This window comes from Myodes glareolus, chromosome 8 (genome assembly GCF_982192425.1).
Source record: "Myodes glareolus chromosome 8, mMyoGla1.1, whole genome shotgun sequence".
Classification (NCBI taxonomy): Eukaryota; Metazoa; Chordata; class Mammalia; order Rodentia; family Cricetidae; genus Myodes; species Myodes glareolus.
This window is the reverse complement of record NC_142033.1, coordinates 39,743,523-39,760,611: the sequence shown is the minus strand read 5'-3', so window position 1 is coordinate 39,760,611 and position 17,089 is coordinate 39,743,523. Positions and strand designations below refer to the sequence as shown.

General features: G+C 45.8%; 1 long non-coding RNA gene and 1 other non-coding gene across 2 annotated transcripts in view; both read left to right on the top strand.

Moving 5' to 3' along the window:
- LOC146893833 (uncharacterized) overlaps positions 1-17,089 on the top strand; it is a 72,306-nt gene that overhangs the window by 29,534 nt on the left and 25,683 nt on the right. The gene's annotated exons all lie outside the window — the stretch shown is intronic.
- LOC148121156 (U6 spliceosomal RNA) lies at positions 1,272-1,378 on the top strand. Its single transcript, XR_015738654.1, has one exon. It is a non-coding gene; the product is annotated as a U6 spliceosomal RNA (small nuclear RNA).

Here is a 17,089-nt window from a genome sequence, read left to right as displayed (position 1 = left end):
GGCCACGGAGGGAGAAAAGGAATTGCCTTCACTTGTTTCCCCAAACTAGGACAATCTGATAATGACACACTGATTTCACTTGTAAATATGGCTGTAAAAAGTCTAATACTGCTGGATGTGGTGGTGCACGCCTTTAGTCCCAGCCCTTGGGAGGCAGAAGTAGGAGGACCTGTGAGCTGAGCCAGCCTGCTCTGCATATTGTTGAGTTCCAGGACAGACAGCACTACAAAATATATTCCCCCCTCCCCCACGAAAGTCTCATGCAGCCATCGGTCCATCAAATCCAGCCCTGTAGAAAAATGAAGAGCACATTATGACTAGGCAGTATTAGTTCTGTGAGCAAAGACATTTAATACCTGAAAATCTATAAGGTTACGGTTTTTTAAATGTTTGTTTTCTTTTGATTTTTAACACAGGGTCTTTGTATAGGCCAGGCTGGTCTCCAACTTGATATGCCTTCCTGCCTTAGCTTCCAAATGCTCAGATAGCATGGTGTGTCTCCATGCCTGCCTACAAGATAATATTTGAGTCAACAAGTAAATGGGAGGGTAAAATATAGAATTAATTAATTAATATTGAAATTTTATAAATAGCCATTCTTGACAAAACTGTATAAAGTTCAGATGTAGAATTTTACTTAAAGGTGAAGAAATATCAGATTCTCTTAAGAAAATATAAGTCAGGTCATTTTGTTTAAAATTAGGAAGAGTGGCTCCCTTCTATGACCAAAATGGTTTACATTTGCTAGCTAATACGATTGGGAAGAGTAAATAGTAGGTAGAAACACAGAAAGAGAGTTTCTCTATTTGCAGATATTTAGCAAATCCAAGAGGCCACAAAATTGCTACATTTGTAACTCCATATGTTGTTTAGATATAAGTAGAAAGAATCAGTAATTTTTGTTTTAAAAGGGTGATCAATTATTTATTATTTTTGTGTGTGCATGCATGATGTATGTGTGGGCGCACATCACAGTGTGGACAGTTCTGTGGAGTCGGTTCTTTCCTCTCACTTCTAAGCGACTCCTAGAGATCCGTTTCAGGTTACCAGGACTATGTGGCAAGGCCTTTACCCACTGAGCCGTCTTGCTAATTCAGGTTTTTGTTTGTTTGTTTGTTTGTTTGTTTGTTTTACCAGTGTCATCCATCCAGTTAGCTATAAATGAACTTTGGAAAAATACCCCACCTCTAATAGCAGCAAGGATTAAAATATTTATGAGTAATTTCACAAGATTTGTATCTCCTTAAGGACGCTTAAAAAGGGTCACATTGGTGCTCGCTTCGGCAGCACATATACTAAAATTGGAACGATACAGAGAAGATTAGCATGGCCCCTGCGCAAGGATGACACGCAGATTCGTGAAGCGTTCCATATTTTTTAGTTGGAAGGGGAGAGGGTTAGAGAGAAGGGAGTAGGGGAGGAATGGGGAATGCTCGGGGAACTGGGAGGGGGGGGAGGGAGGAAGGATAGATATGGGTTCAGGGAAGAATATATCTCAACTATGGAAGTCAGTTTAGGGTTTACTAGAGACTTGATTGTAAATGGGATCCCAGGTTCAAGGAGAGATCCCCAGATTGTTCTCTGGACAGAGGAGAGGGTGCCTGAACTGGCCTTGGCCCATAACCATATGGTTATGAATATTTTGCTTATCATCATAGATCCTTCATTTGGCGATGGATGGAGATAGAGACAGAGACCCACATTGGAACACTGGACTTAACTCCCTAGGTCCAAGAGAGAAGCAGAAGGAAGGAGAATGTGAGCAGGGAAGGCAAGATCAGAGGGAACCTTCATCTGGCGATGGATGGCGATGCAGACGGAGACCCACATTGGAGCGCCGGACTGAGCCCCAAGGTCCAAAGGAGGAGCAGAAGGAGGAAGAACATGAAAAAGGAAATCAGGACCGCAAGGGGAGCGATCACCCACTGATACAAGGGGACTGATCTAATGAGAGTTCACCAAGGCCAGTTAGACTGGGACTGAACAAGCACGTGATCTAACCAGATTCTCTGAATGTGGCCGGATTCTCTGAATGTGGCTGGCCCGGAGTCTTTCTGAAAAGCCATTGACAATGACTCTGGGACTTGTTTCCTCTGCATATACTGGATTTTTGGGGATCCAGTCTGTTTGGATACTCACCTTCCTGGACCTGGAGGGAGCAGGGAGGAACTTGAACTACCCACAGGGCAGGAAACCCTGATTGCTCTTAGGGATCGAGAGGGAAGAGGAGAGGGAGTTGGGGGGAGTGGGAGGATGTTGGGAGGAGGGGCGAAAATGGAAACTTTCATATTTTAATAATAGTAATAATAATAATAATAATAATAATAAAGGGTCACATTGGATAAAGACAGATGGGAACCATTGGCATGGGATATTTAACATGGCATGTTCTTTTAGTTCATTTAAAGTTGGTATATATTTGTAGCTGCATTAGAATTGGTTTCCTGAGTCAGGTTTATCTGTAGAAACAACAAAGGACCCCAGCTTTCTGCAGATTGCAGTTATGGGATCATCTGGGTCCTTATGTCCTCACAGAGGCAAACAGAGGCCTCTGCTATGTAGCTTTCACAGAAGACCGGGCACCTTTGGGGACCTGAGATAGAGCTGGAGCTGAGCTAGGGTGGGGACAAAACAAGAATTAGAGCCAGAGGGCCTTGACTTGGCTTTGGCCTTGGCCTGTGGTCACCAGAACCTGGGACCTTTGGGCAATGTCATCAAGGACATGCTCACCAAATGCAGGCCAGTCAAGGCTTGGGCCCAGCCTCTTTACAAGGGCCTTGATATCCTTGGTACGTGAGCTCATGGTGCAAGCATTGTTGGGCTATATCTCCTTCAGGCCTTCTTGTTGAGCTTCTTAGAAAAACATATATTACTTAGTACGTTGACATTTACCTCATTAAGAGATTCGTATCTGTGTGGTTAGAGCTTTTCTTTAATGACACATCTGTGCCATTATTTAGGATTGATGTGTGCGATGTGTACAGACTTGGCATGTCTGTGCAGAAACACCAGAGACCAGAAGGAGATTACATTCATCATCTTAATGGGGATTTATTTTTGTTGGGGTAAAACTTGAAGTTCGAATGGAAGAATGGGTATCTTTAGACAGTCAAAAAAGCATATAAAAGAATAACTTACTAGATATTAAAAGTAGCTTTAGAACTATAGTGAAATTGTTTGCTATTGATGTTAAGTAAGACAAATAGATCCGAGGGATAGGACAGTAGCTCCAGACATAAAACCCTGGTGTTCATGAGACCTGCTGTACATAAAATGTGGCCCCATAGTCCACTAAAAGATTAGATGCTTTAATAAGCAATGTTGGCAACGTTGTCTGTACACGTGGAAGAAAACAAAACGAACACCCTTCACTTCATCATGAAGCCAAATGGATTTAAGAGACTAATAAATATGTCGATATCTATTAGAATGAATAATGTTCTTAGTTTTCACCATGCACAGTGAGCGAAACTCTACCCGATAGAAAGAAAGCATCCATCTATAAGAACATGCGCACTGTGATATTTATTATAGTATTGCTTTTATTGACAAATGAACAAAAAGACTGGAAACGGCCTCACTGTTCATCAACAGAATTATCGAATAGGAAGATCCATACATTGGAATTTTATGCCACCATTTAAAAGAGTGAGTTCCACCAGCATCTGTGTGTGATGTGTGTGCGTGTTTGTGTGTGTGTGTGTGTGTGTGTGTGTGTGTGTGTGTGTGTGTGTGCATCTATGAGGTAATTAAAGGGAAAAGGAAACTCTTGAACTATGTGAAGAAGGAGGCCCTCTGTGGCAGGTTTTATATCACTGTTTTATACACACAGGAAAAGGTCTGAAAGTGTAGATCCGGGCTGCTGACGTCATATTTCTCTGGAAGAGGTTGAGAACAGAGGGGGTAGAGGGGGAGATGGTGACTTTATGTGTTAATGGAGTGTGTCATTTGTTCCGGTGATCCTGTGCTTCTTTTAACATTAAAACTCACAAAAAGCATTAAAATGACTAAGTGGTAAAATGGACACCTTGAGGTCTATCCCCTCTTACTGGCATCTTTTCTTGATTTTTACTTATTTGCCTGATAATTTAAAAATTTTTTTGTATTGAAAATTACAAAAATCTCTTCTAACTAGACAGTTGTTTTCAGATATACTCCAGGAACTAAGACTTCCCAAGAATTCTAAAAGTCCAGATTCTCAACTCCCAAAATTTCCTTTAGGACACAAATAATCAGTTAAAAAAAAAAAAGTCAGGTCACAGGCCTGAGGCCTGGGCTGGTGGGGCCACTGCGATGAACAGGTGTGTGGTGGAGAAACGGGAAGGAGGAGGAGTAGAGGAGGGTTCCCGTACTGTGGAGAGAAGCAGATCTGAAGGGGAGAGGGCCATGAGGTTGATATAGGCGGTCTATCCTGCCATCTGGGGTCATGGTGACATCTGGCCCCAGCTGCTGCAGAGGGCTGCGTCTGGGTCTGTGGTCCTACCATATCTGGGGTCTGTGGTGATGTCCGTGGCTGGCTGTGTTATCATCGAAGGACTTGAGGGTGCCTGGGAATCTGGGCCACCACCTAAGGCCACATTGGTGTTCGAGGGCCATGCTGTTGCTGGGATCATACTGACCTGAGTGACCACTGCTGCAACCCGGGGCCATGTTGTTGGACGTGGGCTACTGCTGAGGATCATGTCTGGGTCTGTGGCCCAATAAAAGCAAGGGCCTGAAGGTTGTGAAGATGCCTGGGTCATGTTGGTGCTCAAGGGCCTTGCTGCCACCAAGGTCATGCAGATCGGGGTGGTCTATGTTGCTCCCTGGGTCCAAGCTGGCATGCGACCCTAGCTGTGGATGAGAGCTACGTCTGGATCCATGGTTCTACCACAGATGGGATCTGTGTTGATGTCTACTGGGCCTGGGTACCAGAAAGCTGGGCCCGCCCTACACCAGTCACCTCAGAGGGAAAGCTGTATCCCCCCACCCCTCCTCCTGGGAGAACTGGCCTCAGTGGCATGGGCATGGGAGAGCTGGCCCTGACCCTCACCTGGGGGGGGCGGTCCCAGTGGAGGCCATGACTAACCAGCTCAACTACCACCCAGACACACATCCAGGGTTCTGAGTTGGCCCACCCCAACATTTATCCAATATCTGACTTGTGGAGAGCATGAAGGGACTGATCCACAGCCGCAGGATCTCCATGACTTGGGGCAACAGCAGGATATCCAGAAGAGTTTCAGTGAGGGTCCAGTACTGATGGTGTACCAGAAGCCAGAGGCCTTGAACCAGACCAACAGCTCATTGTGATGGACATTTGCAAGTAAAGCTGTTTGAGAAGTGTATGCTGCATGACACACCGCAGCCCCCAAGGCCGCTATGATGGGAGAGGCAGAAAGACAGAGTAGCAAAGTGTTTTGTGTTTGTTTAATTTTTTAAAATTTTCTTTTGGGGAGGGAAGCTATGTGGGTGGAGGGCAGACATGGCAGGACTGAGAAATGAGTGGGGTGGGGGAGCATGATCTAAAATTACAAAAAAACATGTTAATAAAAATACATCGGACAATAAAAACATTTTCAAAGCTTAGATTATTAAGTTCTGTGGTTGTTACATAGCCTCCTGCCTAAGCCATTCTGGATGGAAGCTGGCCTTGTAGCTCCCAAGCAGGCTCCGACTTTTACATCTTTTGACTTAGAACTTGATGCCCTTCTCACCCAGACCCTCAGGATGGAGGGAAGGGATTCCCCTCGCCAGTCTGGAAAACCCTTGAGACTTTAGTAGGCACTGCAATAAGCCACACATATCATAGGGTCCTGAGAACATTCCACTGTTTAAACCTCCTTGGAGTAAATAGAAATCTACCTCAGCTGCCCATGACCCTTTGGCAGATCTGGCATGGTGCCCAATGTCAAACTGATCTCCAGTTCCACCTGTCTCATCTTACATGTTACTGCCATCCAGGCAAAATCCAGGATGGCTTTCATTCCAGAGAGAGCAGGAGCCCCTTGGTGTAACTTATCTTTCTAGGTGTCCATGAAGGGCAGGTGCTAGCGGAGAGGCAAGCTGGGAGAAGGGACAGGCACCCACAGAAATACGAGAGGAGCTGTAGCCTATGTCTTTGTATATGTTTGCATGGCTTAGAATTGCCTACACAATGATCACACTCTTTCTGTTGCTTGTAACCTGCGAACAAATGCTGGCAATTGAACGGCTGAGCGGGCTGAGGCCCCTGGAGAATGGGTCACTGTGTTGTTGATGTATCTTCAAGCATAGTCACTTGTAATAGGAGAAATAAAATTGGAGCCAGAGAACAGATTGGCTTTATTTCTTTGGGAGAGGAAAAGGGTTGTGACTTGAACTTATCCGTCTGCATCCTGATGTTAAGAGTAGCTCAGATGTAAATTTTAAATTAAATAAGAAACTGAGAGAATGCATTATGAGCTCGGTGCTCAATGAACAAAGTAAAAATGATTTCAGTCAAGGGAGTTAATTTTACTCCAGGGACGAGTTTATATTTTCCCTGCTTAAGTATGCCTGGAATTCAGTCCTGAGGGTCAAATATTGACATTTACAAGATAACTTCTTATCCTATAAAGCAATGAGAATGGATAACTAACTGAATGCCACGATATAACAAACCTCACAAACATAATGTTAGGCAGCAGAAGTCTGATCCATTTACATAAAGTTCACTACAGGTAAAGCCTCTCTCGGGTGTTCGGTGTCAGCAGGGGGGTTGCCCTGGAGACAGGAGTGGCAGAAAGGATGTGGCTGATTGTGCTCAAATTATCCCAGGTGCTAATGTCACTGACCCGCAAGCAGGCTAGGCACACCTGTCCGATGTGTCAATACAAGTTCAACAAGGCTGAATATGATGACTTGGGCTTGTGATCTCAGCACCCTGGAGGCAGAGACAGGAGGATTGCCATGAGTTTGAGGCCAGCCTGGGCTACATGGTGAGTGCCAGGTCAGCCAGAGCTACATGGCAAGACCCTGTCTCAAGCAAACAAACAAGCAAGTTCCATAAGTAGATAAAAGTCTTGGATTCCTCTTAACTTTATCTGGCTTCCATTTTTCCTCTCCTGTCCCATTTCTACCCTCTGAGGAGATCTTTAATAAAGGTTTTGATTGATTATAATTAAACTGTTGTAAATTCTTGGCTATTTAGAGTGAATTCACCTATTATGGTCTTTTATCCCTGATATTTTACTGAGTAGCGGCCTCATAGAGAGAGCAGGTGCAGACAGCGTGAAATAAATGATAGGCATTAGGAAAATAAGGCCCATTAACCTCACACAGTGAAGGGTGCTGTCGCTGCAAGAGAAGTCAGCCCTTCTGTCTTCACAAACGTGCTTAGGGCCTGGTCATCTAGCTAAATGTTTAGTCTCTGTTCTGAATAGTTTGTTCCTTTCTTCTCTTTAGAGGCTGGACATTGAATTCATAAACCTCTGTGATCTTTCCTGGTCCTTTGATTTCAGAGAATTCAGGGGTAAGATTCATGAACGGCAACGCTAGAACTTCTAGGCATGGCTCGGAGATGTGGACGACCTTCCCAGATAAGCAAGACCTCTGGTCTGAGGCTGGACGAGGTCACAATGTTGTGCTGCCTGGAAGCAGGAACCCAGCAAGGACCTCACTAGCAGGAAGGCATATAGAGTGCCATCTGCACACACACACACACACACACACACACACACACACACACACACACACACGGCATCATAGTGTTTACTTCTAATCCTGTCACTGGGGATGCAGAACAGGTAGAATAAGGTTCTCTTGGCTTCTCAGTCTAACTGAATCAGTCTTCCCCAGGCCAGTTTGACACCTGGTAGAGAGCAACCAAAGAAGGCACCTCTGGTTTCTAAGTGCATATACACATACATGCACTAGGACCCACAAGAACTCTCTCTCTCTCTCTCTCTCTCTCTCTCTCTCTCTCTCTCTCTCACACACACACACACACACACACACACACACACCTTTTTTGTTACTACTTGGTTCAGCCCTACTTTGATGGCAATCATCTGAAAAGCTACCTCCTGCATGGATTCATCTCTTGCCTCTGAATTTTGTGGTAGGTGTCGTTTTGTAGTCTGGCTCTGTGAGGAGTGGCATCCACCCTTTGATACTTGCCGACCAGCATCCTCTCCTTTCTCTGAGAAGACCCTATCCTGGGGTGTTTCCGTAACTAGACTTGTACTCACTTTCCCTATGCACCTTAACCTGCTTTGTGTTTTTATTTGAGATTATTCGAGACTATATAGCTTACAAAGAACAGAGATTGACTGCAGTTCTGGAACCCTAGGGCGTGGCTCTGGGGCCTGATGATGGCGCATGTGCTGCATCATCCCATAGCAGAGAGTGACACAAGAGGAGGCTGCTTTTGTGACAGCCCTACTCTGGAGATTTGCTAGCCCACCCTCACAATGACAGCATCTAATTGTTTATGAGGCCAGTGCTTGCTCTCCCAACCTAACCATCCTTTATAAAGCCCAGTCTCTCAAAACATTGGGAACTTAGTTTCCGACATTCCGGCTTTGGGGGACACATTCGAACCACAGCCTCGTATATCACTGAACTTTCACTGGTCTCAAACAAACCGAAAGAGAGAGGACTAAACATAAAAGCGTATTATACAAAGTTCAGATTCAGGATGCTCCAGTTTGGACATTTCTTCCTTCTAGAGACATTCTCCGGCCTTCCTCCCTAAAGACACACCATCGTTGCCTAGCACCGTCATTCTTACTTTCTTTGCTACTGTGAAATTAGCTTGTGTTTAATTTTTTACTTTGCCATCACAGCCATCTGTGTAGAAAGCCCCTTTCCTGTCCTGCTTATTTGACATTTGAATGTGAACAGGGCATGGTGTCATGGGGAGAGTTAATATTTTGGAAGGAGAAGTCATCATATTTTATTGCTTGAAGAAAATTTAAGTGGCTCCCATTTGGATCATAATATAGGAAAACTAAAATTGTTTTGATTAGTGAGGTATACCTAACCCTGGCATATTAATTACTTTTCTCAGCGCTATGACAAAATATCTGACAAGCAGCTTGAGTAAGGGTTTGATTCAGCTCTTGGGTTCAGAAGAATGTTCACGAGAGAGGGCACGGCAGCAGGAAGAGCCACACTGTGTTAGGAAGAGTGTAGGCAACCCAGTCACTTTGTGTCTATAGTCAGGAAGGAGAGAGACACTTCCTTCTTGATCCTTTTTACTCTGAGAGCCAGTTCAGAATGACATCACCTACCTTCAGGGTGGGACCAGTCTAGAAACACTCTCAGAGACACACCCACAGATACCTCCTTGTGAATTCCAAAGCTGGTTGTGTCGACAATGAAGACGAACCACCACAGGGCCACTCCTTGTACACTTTTAACCATGACAACTGGCAACTTGGTCTTGCATACCCCAGCTGTCCAAACTATATATGTAGGGTGCTCACTTGTGTTAGCTACGCTATGAGACTAATGTAGACATGCTTAGGATAATCATAGATCATGGACCTGTTATGAAAATGCTGCTTTCATATTCTGACTTCTGGCTCCTGCTTCCGTAAAGAATATGGCTTTTAAGTATAGAGTTAAGAAGGCCTTAAGGAGGCCTAGAAAAAGCTAAGATCTTACATTAATATATAACCAAAATTTAAACTCATATTTCAGCAACAAGAAATAGTAAATAATGCATTGCTTCATGAAGATCTGCTTAGTTTATTTACTTACATTATTTATAGGTCCTGTTGGGAATAGACTTGGTCTGTTCATCTTTGCTCACAGTAACATTCCATAAATATAACAGCGAGTGATAAAGTAGCCTTGATTCAGAAGTGAGCTAGGAGCTTCACATAACATCAAGCATAAAAACTGTGTTACAATGATAAATACTAAATCTTTAAAATATCTTTAAAATACCATTGGCTTTTTACGGCCATTACTTATGCAGTATGAATTTCAAGATCTTCGCATTCTGTGTTGTACTTTGTAATGCGTGAGTTATATCCCGAAGTGTTTGGTGTGGGCCTGTATAAATTTTATACACTTTATAAAATTTAGACACTTTAAATTTTGGGGTGGGGTGCAAAAATGTGCTTCTGCTTAAAAAAAAAAAAGGCAGCCAAGTTGTCCATGAAAAACTCATAAAGAGAATAAATGGTAACTGGGTAAGTATGATCCTAGTGATACAGGTAAAAATAAGATTTAACAGAAAAGCTGTTCATTGTTCATACCGTGGGGCGTGTCCTCGTCTCCTTGCTGAGTGCTGGGATCACAGGCAGAGTCCACCATACCTGGTTTAGGTGGTGCTGGGGATCGAACCCAGGGCTTTGTGCAAGCCAGGCAAGCACTCTGGCCGTTGAGCTACGTCACCAGATCCAATGTGGATATTTAAAAGCACAGTCCGTGACGCAGGTGAGTCTACATGCTGGACAGCTGTGTTGGATTTTCTTATGCTGAGGCGCAGGCCAGGCTGTATTTTCAGCGCAGAGGCAGACAGAAATCGGGGTGGGGAAGTTGCAAGCCGTGGCAGGAAGGAAAGTGAGGTCAGCTGTGGCTCCAAGTGGAGCCGGCTCAAGCACCCTCTCTTCAGCTGCTGTCATTTCCCAAGCCCTGTGTGTGTGTGTGTGTGTGTGTGTGTGTGTGCTCAGGTCTGGACTTTGACCTGAGTGTTCAGAAAGCTCTCCCGTGTCATGTGACCTACCGGAAACACTGTGTAGCCTTGATTGTCAACTTAATCACATCTGGAATTAACTAAAACCTAAACAGCTGGGCATACCAGTGAGGGATTGTTATTATTTTTTCTGTGTAATCGTTTGAACTGGGAGACCCACTCTAAATCCAGATCACCTGAGGTCAGAAGACCCTTCCCTGAGTCTGGGCCACACCTGGTGACAGCCCACATGCAGGGACGTGGAAGAAGGAAGCCTTTACATTTGCCGGTTGACTTTACACTATTGACAAGTTCATCTATCTTGTTCCTGAGCCATTTTCCCACTGGTTTTAGAGCCTGCTGTGGGCTGAAGAGTGGCATTTCCCTAGGATATCGCTGGGCTCCAGCACCGGGTCAGGACGACTGAGACACACAGTCTGAACTGAGTACCGGATCCTTGGCCCTTCTGTCGGGAGACAACCATTGTTGGATTGTTTGGGCCACAGCCTGAAAGCCACGCTGATTAATCTCTTTCAACACACACACCTACACAAATACATACACATCTACACACACTCAAATACACACACTTACACATATACACACACATACCTACACACACTCACACAAACATTCACATGTGCACACAATAGTTCTTTCTAGGCACTGGGTGATGGTGGCGCATGCCTTTAATCCTAGCACTTGGGAGGCAGAGGCAGACAGATCTCTGTGAGTTTGAGGCCAGCCTGGTCTACAAGAGCGAGTTCCAGGACAGCTAGGATTGTTACCCAGAGAAACCCTGTCTCGAAAACCAAAACAAAACAAAAAAACTTCATTCTATCAGTTCTGTTCCTTAGAGAACCCTAGCTAATACAGAGCGAGGGGGACTTGTTGCAAAATAATTTTGTATTTCTTATGGCGTTTTCAAGACTTGATCCTCTTTCTCAAAGTTTCCAAAACAAACAGGAAATATTATATCTTGTCAGAGAATACCTTTAAAAATACATATATGGGTGTTTTGTCTGCTTGTATGTCTGTGCACTATATGAGTGTTTGGTGTCCAGGGAGGCCAGAAGAGGGCGTTAAGTGCCAGGAACTCAAATTTAGATGCCTGTGAGCTGCCTTGTGGGTGATGGGAATGGAACCTGGGTCCTCTGAAAGAGCAGCCAATGCTCTAAGACTCTGAGCCATCGCTCCAGCCTGCAGAGTACCTTTCCACTAATTTCTTTCAGATCACGTGTGTGTGTGTGTGTGTGTGTGTGTGTGTGTGTTTGTTACACACATACACGGCATGCCATGGTCCATGTGTGGAGGTCAGAGGACAACTTGCCAGAGTTAGCTCTCACCTTCTACTCCGTGGGTCCCATGGATTGAACTCAGGTTGTTGGTCTTGGTGGCAAATGCTTTACCCATGGAAACATCTCAGACCTCATTTCACTTACGTTGTTGTTGAATTATTTGTCAGTAAGTTGTGTAGACTATCATACTATCAGCAAATATTTTCTAAGAACATAAAATACCTCAACATTTGAGCTTTCAAATCTAAACAATTTTACATCCATGTAAGGGTATCATTAGTGTACATACAAGACAATCCACATTGAAACTTGGCCAGCCACATTTTTTTTTTTTTACATTTTGGGATCCCACATTGCATTTGGGTGTCATGTTCCTTCACTCCTCTTTGATTTCCAGTCAGGTCTAGGCCTTCCTTTATATTTCATGACTGTTAATTTTAAAAGAGCATAGGTGCCTTACTTGGTAAAATGTCCAATTTAAGTTTATCTGATTGTTTCCTTACAATCTGCCCAGGATTGCCTCTCTGTCTTTTCTGGTGCCACAGTATAGGAGATGTGCAATGTCAATTTGAAATTTTCACAGATTTTAAATGATCAACACGGTATAATGACACATATGTATGAAGATACCATGACAGAAATCATTACTTTGTGTGCTGACCTAAGAAAATTAATTTAGCAATCTGTTTAACAGTTTTATTGTCCACACAGAGTATTTCTTAGTTAGAGAAGCCTTGAAACACTGTGTCCTCTGAAACAGTGGTCACAGCCCTACCTCTGTTTCTCGGAAAGCAATTACAGAGTCCTCTTTCCAGTCCTTATCACGAAAGAATAAGGCAGATGTGCTTGGACGTTTGAATATTGCAGGGGCTTCTCCGTGATGCCTTGTAATCAGGAGGATGCAATTGTGCTGGGAGCCTGCAAGCACTAATTAATCATCCTTCCTCAACTACAGCTCCTTACCAATGCAGAACACAGCACTGCCCAACGGCTTTATAGCCGGTGATGCCAGAGGATGTGGCCAGGAACTGTCCCCACCCTCCCTCCGAGTGCTGCCCTTGCCACGCTCAGCCCTCACTGGAAAAGGTGCCACCAGGCCTCCCCGGAGAAGACTCAGTTGTGTGTTTACTGACTGTGAGAGGTGATGTATCCATGTGGCCACCTATGTGCAGCTCTGATCAGACAGGCTGAGGGCACATGAGAAGGCCCGGGGTGAAGCTGTCTCTGCTGCCCAGAGTGGCCCTGCATTGTGAGTCGTGTGTCCTGTGCCATCCTGCTCATTCAGTGTAGTAGCCCAACATTCCAGTGTTGGAAATGGGGCCAACAAGAAGGGAGGAAGCACGGGCATTAACACTGTTGTCGAGGTGTTGAGTAAGAACTTGAAGACACTGTTGCTATTTAACTTCTATGTTGTTTTTTTTTTCTTCTGTGCCGAACCAGGAAGGGATGAAGATGCCTGGAGCAGGATCCAGGAGCTGCCATACTGTGTGAGCAACATTTTGCTAAAGAATCCTGTAGTTTGCCAGTATGTTAGCTTCCAGTTTTCATCTGGAAAATTCCATTGACGAGAAAAATATCTGTAAGCCTTGACGATATATTTAGACAGGTGTTAAGCTAGTTTATCTTGCACTGTCTTTGTGTGAGTGTGTGTGTGTGTGTGTGCATGCACACATGTGCACATGCATGTGGAAGTCAGAGGTCAATATCAGGCATACTCTAAAATTGCGCTCTGCTAATGAGTATGTGTGTATGATGTGTGTGTACGAGTGTGGCAGTGTGTGTGTGTAGGCCAGGGAACAACATTGGTGAGTAGGTTTTCTCCTCCTTTCACTTTTGCGTGAGCCCCAGGGATTCGGCTCATTACTAGGCTTTCCTACCAAGTGCTTGTCCTATCATTGGCCCCTTCCATCTTACTTTTTGAGATAGTATCTCTCACTGAGCCTGGGACAGGCTGACCAGGAAACCCCCAAAGAGCCCCCTGTCTCTGCTTCCTCGGTGCTAGAATTGCAGCTGCATGCGGCCATGCTTGGGTTTTACGTGGCTGCAGAGGGACTGAACTCGGTTCCTGTGTTTGTGCACTGAACACTCTACGGACTGGGTCATCTCTGCAGGCTTGGGAGCTGCGCACAAGAAGAGCTTAAGAAACTTGCTGAGCCATACAAAGGAGAAGACCCTCAGCTCGGGTGAGGCAGGTGCCCTAGAGGGTGAGAATGCCAGCGGCAAGTGGGAGAGGAGGAGAGACCACCAGCACAGGCTGTCTGTGAGGTGGGTAGAATCTGGGGCGTAGGCTGGGGATAATGGCCAGGGCTTGACCTATGGCCTCTTCTTCCTGAAGTAGCCTCATGCTTAATTAGACTTCATAGTGACTGCATTGCTTCTAGAACAGACTTTCAGAGGAAGAACCACTGTGTGCTTTGGGAAGTCAGAGACGCACTGTGTGCATTGGGAGAGAGAATGTGTGTATGTTAAAGTACCAGGCTGTGGTCAGGAGAAGGGCAGAAGATGTCCCCTTAGTTCTAAGTCACCCCACTCTGGGACTTGGGGTATAGTGTTTTGAGCCCAACACTACGTGATCAAGGAATGTTGAAATGAAAATACAAATGAGCAAAGCTATCCTGAATGTCTGTCTGTCTGTCCCCTAGACAGAAATTGAGCAAAGGTTCATAGAAGAGGAAGAAAGCACCAGACCACCTCTACAGGATCTGGTTCGTTTTGCTTTACCAAAACAACAGGTACTCAGGGCCTGCGGCTCAGATCCGGCCTCCTCTTTATTCTCTGCCGGGCAGAGATATGCAACTGGAGAGAAGGAAATGAAGAAAGAAAGGAGACACTGCTCCGCATGTTAATGGGACCCGTGGCTTGCCGAGGCAGCGGCTGGAAAGGCAGGAGCAGAAACACAGGTCCTCCTCAGGTTCAGCTGGTACCTGTGTGAACTTCCTGTTTCGCCCTGCAGGTTGGCTCCACATCCGTTAATTAAACTCTGCTCCCCATGCCAACAAAGCCCACAGTTACACCTCTTGTTCTGGCATCTCCACCTGGATAGTTTGTCTAAACTGCCCTCCCATCTAACCACCATCAAAATGGCCCTAACCCCCCTTCCCACTCCACCCCTCCCATGGCCCCACGCCTGCCACCTAGGCTTCACCTTCTCTGTGCTGGGGCATCATCACACACCGCTGCTCGAGTCCCTGTCCAGGTCCGCTGGCATCCTTCATTCCTTTCTTCAAAACATTTTTGAGAGCTTAAAAACAAAAGCAAACAAACGAACCCTTTTATGAGTTTAGGTGTTTTGCCTGCATGTTTGTCTGTGTGCCATGTGTGTGCAGTTCCCATAGAGGCCACAAGAGGGCATCAGATGACCTGGAGCTGGAGTTACAGAGGGTTAGCGACCTTGTGGTTCCCTAGAGTTGAACTTCGGTTCTCACAAAGGGCAGACAGTGCTGTTAGCTTCTGAACCATCTCTGGTTCAGTCCTCTTTATCTTCCCCTCACATCACATTCCTGCAAAGTCCTAACCCAACCCTGGTCCTGTCTGTCATCTGATCAAGTCACCATCCTCTCTCTTTTGGATTGCTGCTTGAAGCCCCCATGGCTATTCCCACTTCCTCTGTCTCCCAACAATCTAACAGACCAGCCCAAGGGAGGCTTTCAATAATGTGCCCATCATGATACCACCCCCCCCCCCAAGCTTTTCCGCTCCTTCCCATAGCCTCAGAGTGAAATCAAACTCAGAATTCCTTTCCAGGAAGGGAAAACAGGCTGCTGTCTTCTGCAGCTGATCACCTAGGAACGTACAACTTCTTCACTTCTTTTGCTTATATCTTCCTGGGGGGCAATGCAGTGCTCTTCCAGCTTGTCTCTTGCGTGTGCTTTTTCCTGTGTCTAGAATGTTCGACTCCACAGCTTTCCTGAACGCTGTTGCCAGTCAGTCACTCAAAGAGCTGCTCCTAACTCAGCCTTACCATGCAACAGTCCTCTCCCTTTTCCCCTTGATTTTACACTCCACCCAGAGTTCTCCCTCCCACCCCTCCTTCCGCTCCCCCTCTCCTCCCCCTTAGTCCACCCCCCATTTAAGGGCTCCCATGGGAAGTCAACAAAGTCTGGGGCATTCAGTTGGGGGCAGGAAGCAGCCCCTCCCCTCTGCATTAAGACTGAGCATGGTTTCCCACCGTAGCGAATGGGCTCCAACAAGCTGACACACCAGGGAGAGATCTGTTCCTACTGCCAGGGGCCTCAGATAGTTCAAGCTTCACCACTGTCTCCCACAGACGGAGGATCTAGTTCAGTCCCGTGGAGGCTCCCCAGCTGTCGGTCTAGTCCTCCCCTTTAACAGCACCGTGAGCAATACCCAGAGCCGGTTTGCGCTTGTGTAGTTCCCTGCGTCTCTAAAGTCCCACCCAGCAGAAAGCTTCCCACTTAACCATGATAGCGGACGGGAAGCAATAAAACGAACCCTTTTGAAAGATTCTAAGCGGGTGAAGAGACACTGACTGCATGCTCCTCCATGGACATACACTTCAGGAGAGACACGCAGAGGTGCCCAATCAGTATTTATAGAATACATGAATGAAAAAATGAGGTTTCTTTGTTTCGGTTGGGGGCTGCAGTGTACTTAGCTCAATAGTTACTAGCAATAAAGCCAGGAGCAGCCCCATATGGACCTTCAGCTCCTGACTGTGAGGGTGGGGAGGTCACATGGGAGTTGCTCTCGGTCCCTGTCATGGTCTGCGCAGTACAGCCGGAAGTTCCCGTCCCACACCCCCGCTGAAGCCCGTGAGGGTCAAGGGCTTGTTGCTTACTTTTCCTCACACAGAATGTGTGGGAAGGGAGTGTTTGGAATCGAGGCGGCTCTCCGAGAGGCCGAGAAGGCCCTAAAGAAGTATCTAGATTCCGGGGTAGCAGCACAAAGAAGGCCCTTTAACAGGGTGTGGAAACCCGAAGGCGGAGCTCATGTTACTCTCTGGTTGCAGCATCTGAAGCCCCTTAGCTTCCTCCAGTCACGAACAGCGCTCCCCTGCAGCCATTTTCTTAAGGACTGTGGATGCGTAGGCTGACTAGGGGAGGACAAGGAACGCAAGTGGATTTGTGATTAGGAATTCTTCTGTTGCTCCCTAAGATGCCTACTGACAGTCTTGTCCTCTTGTTTAAATGCTGAGTGTCCCCTG